Source organism: Plasmopara halstedii (genome assembly GCF_900000015.1).
Source record: "Plasmopara halstedii genome assembly, contig: Scaffold_323, whole genome shotgun sequence".
Classification (NCBI taxonomy): domain Eukaryota; phylum Oomycota; class Peronosporomycetes; order Peronosporales; family Peronosporaceae; genus Plasmopara; species Plasmopara halstedii.
This window is the reverse complement of record NW_020187244.1, coordinates 1,581,247-1,585,151: the sequence shown is the minus strand read 5'-3', so window position 1 is coordinate 1,585,151 and position 3,905 is coordinate 1,581,247.

Here is a 3,905-nt window from a genome sequence, read left to right as displayed (position 1 = left end):
AGCTCGTTGAGTAGAGAATGCGTGCAGAAGGCCCTGGCGATGCAGAGGTGTCTTAGACTGCTGCTTCTGTGCCTCGTCAAGACAATTGGTAACGATGCCACTTTCCCCAAAGTCGAAGGGTCGGGAAACGGACACGGTATCCGCATGGTTTGAGCAGAGCTCACGTCGCACCGTTGGTGCACCTCGCCCTCCTCTTCTTTATATCCTGGGAAAGAAGTATTTGACTCGTAGTCAACTCTTCTTGTGCCTCTCTTAAAGCCGCGAAGGTGGTATCCGAAGTTGCATCGCGTGTAGGAAATAAAGAAGGCACTGTCCGCGGGCGCTCTTGGAATTAGCGATGCTGGGTGTCTTTAGTGTTCGACACACATAGCTCGTTGAGTAGAGAATGCGTGCAGAAGGCCCTGGCGATGCAGAGGTGTCTTAGACACGCTAGCCTCGTACGATGTGACAGTTGTCAATTGTGTGTGCTCACAACTTTGATGGGGAAGGTGTAACGGGGTTACACCTACCCTAATATGAATGGATGGGTCTCATGATATTGTGTGATCACACAATGGTGTGGCTACATCTTAACAAGAAGGCACTAGGTGGCTGGATTGCCGGTAGTTATGCATTTTAATTAGGTTTTACTATTTAATTAGAAAAATATATAGATTTGAATAGGCGGCTTTGCCGCAAATTAAACCGAGAAATATAGTTTACTTCTAAACGGAAGAGTTGATAAGCATTAAGTTAAGGTTGTGGGTACTCTTGGGGTAAGTGGATTGCAATCCGCTACACTCGTACTGATTCTAAGCATAGAACGAAGATCACCGACTTTAACCAAAATATTTCTAAGCGAAAGTGCTACGGTAGCCCCGCTGCAGTCAGGATCTCACTTCTTAGTACTATCCAAGTCCGGCAAGACCATTGGTCGTTCGACAGTAACCCGCGTCGTCTTCGCGTCAACCTCAGTTCCACTGAATATGAACGTGTGACGCCAGATCCAGCCTCAATTTCAAGACATGGAGCTGATCTTGCAGACGTCTATGTAGCTGCACCAAGCCTCCGCAGCTCTATATAATTCTGTTCGTTAGGATAAGGCAAACGAGCGTCTCCATCCGGAAGGCATCTCGAGCATGTATCAAACGGCGCTACAGCATTCGATTGCGCACTGCACAGGGCAAATTTTCAACTTAGTGGATCTCGCCGCGGTCGACATCAAGCGCCACGAAGTACAGGCACTGATTGAGCAGTATGAATCGCGGGATGTCTCCAATTTTGATACAACCAGCCTCATCTTTCGCGAGCTGCCAGCCAGTCTCTCGCAGTTAGCAAGATCGGTGGGACCAAGAAAGACAGCGCGCGTAATGCTGCCGGTCTGTGTTGCAATATGGCAGAAACCGAGTGGATGATCCCTGTCATCATCCACAGCAGCAAAAGTTCTCACTATTTGCGAGAGGTAAAAAATAAGCACCTTGACATCCAGTTTTACGCGAACAGGAAGTCATGAATGACGCACGTTATCTTCTTGGAGGTGGTCCACCGCTTCAATCTTGAGATGCACATCCGAAAAGTGCTGCTGTTGGTAGACAACGCGTCGTCCATTAATGCATCCAGATTGTTAGCGTGAGTGCGTGCTTTTTCCAGTCCATCTTCCTTGCAGTCACCCGAGGCTGGTATTATCAACAGCTTCAAGTGTGAGTACAACAGGCTTCTTGTACGCTGAACGATTGGCCAGCTCAATGCCGACGGCAACATTCCGCGCATGAACGTTCTGACAGCGATTAAGTTCTCCATTGATGCATGGGCTGGTGTCTGTGAAACCACCATGCGGAACTGTCGGTGTCATCCGGTCATCGAGTCAGCAGCCTTGGCTACGACTGAGTCGATGCCGATGATCTCGCCGACCTCAGCGCTCTCATTCGCCATGTCAACCTCGTCAACTTGCTCGACGCTAGCACCTACATCGACATTTAAATCAGCTTTCACGAAGCCACGGTGGACATCATTCCGCCGACCAGTACTGGAGAGGGCGATGCTGTCGATGAAAAGGATGATGGAGAAGATAAATGGGCTTTTGTCACCGCGAAGTTCTATTCGCGTGCCAGCACCTCGCGGTCTATGCATTCACACATGACCAAAGTGGGCACGACATCGCTGTGGTCTTGTCGCGTGCGAGGGAGATGCTGCAGGCGGGATTGAAGCAGCCAAATATCTCGTTTTCCTCTACGGAGAGTATGGAGGAGGTGATACTTTACCCCTAAACTCCCAAGGTCGTATTTGTTGGGCTTATACGAGTGACCACCCTCTGGCTACGCAACCAGCGGGTGTAAAGAACCCCTTGATTCTTGCTTGAAGTATTGGCGTGAATTGAACAAGCGATTAATTCGTTCATGGCTTTCAAAACCACTCACGTAAAATTTCATATCTTTTTGATATTTTACTCCATCATCTACCAGCTAAATCACTTTTTACCACAAAGCACCGTCTTTGATAATATTCTTTACACCTCGTTACGAGAACACGCGCAGTTTTCGTGCACCGATAGGGTACTTATCTCCTAAGCAGATTGTATAACTCTAATCTATTTGCTGACACCACATCGGAAGATTATAGATTAGTTAAATGGAATTTGCTCTCTTTCTTATATTTAGAAATGTTGTGCTGATGGTATTTGGAAGGGAAGAGAACAAATCGAAGTACGTGAAGAAATCGTGGTATTGCATCCGCTTAGAAATTCAGTCAAGACGGATTTGTTCTCAACTTGGTGTATGAAGATAACTTTCGAGTATAGTTAGATATTCAGTTTACCACAATTTTAACTAAAGTAGTTTACTTGGTTGGTGAATACAAACCAGTACATGATTACTGACTAATTTCTTTTAATGTGACGGAAAAAAAGAGAATTCTTTGACGTACCCGGTTTCACGCTTTCAAGATTAACTTACGACAAAATGCTGAGAGTCATTTTGCTTTTACTTTGCAATACGCACAAACATGATTTATTTATAAGTGTTGCGACTTGGAGTAAAAGTCGTAGTTTTCAGTAAAATGATGACAATAACAAAATTTAGTATAGCGGATTGAAAAAGTGTCACCTTCATCACAAAAACGTATCTACTATGTTGTGCTCCAAATGATGCTCAGATTTCATACCGATAAATTGCAGGTATAATTTTTTATATAGAAGAATGGTGTAACCCAGGTGACACATACAAACGCAGCGCTTCTCAAGCAAGATGAAGCATATCACTTTGAAAAATGAATATGTACATATGCTGTAAAGGTACGAGAGTCTGAACACATGAGAGGAAAAGCAACTTTACTGCGTGGTGGAGTGAGCTGGAGCAGTGACACGGGTTGGAACCAAGCATGGAATTTCGCTCGCAATGAATTCGGCGCCTGAGTAGTGTTAAACATCAAGTAGAGTCCCGCGAAGTTTGTCCGGTCGTACGCTCAAATGTACCGGGGATATAAGTGGCCTGTTGACAAACTCGAAATGGATACGTTATGGAATCAAATTACTATAAAGAAATAGTCTGATGTATAAACTTTTGTTTCATATGAACCTTATTTCAATAAATGACTTTTACATTGGCCTCTTCATGTAAGGCAAATGCCTTTTATGCCGTATATCAATGAAAAACGACACGTCACGTGATCAAAATAAGGCACATAAGGCACTTCCATTTAAAGTATCTCAAGCTCTACAGAATACCATATTCAAATGTCTCGAATGGATTTATTGATCTATTGCTGAGCGAAGAACTGTCGAGAATGTAAGATCCCTTCTAAGGCGAATGACGTCAAAGAGCTTCTGTGGACGTCCTTCTCCCATTTCAGTGTCGAAAAATCAGATTCAACCGTGGCTGTGATCGGAAAAGGACAAGCCAATCCGCCTAAAAACGCAACCAAATCTGGAG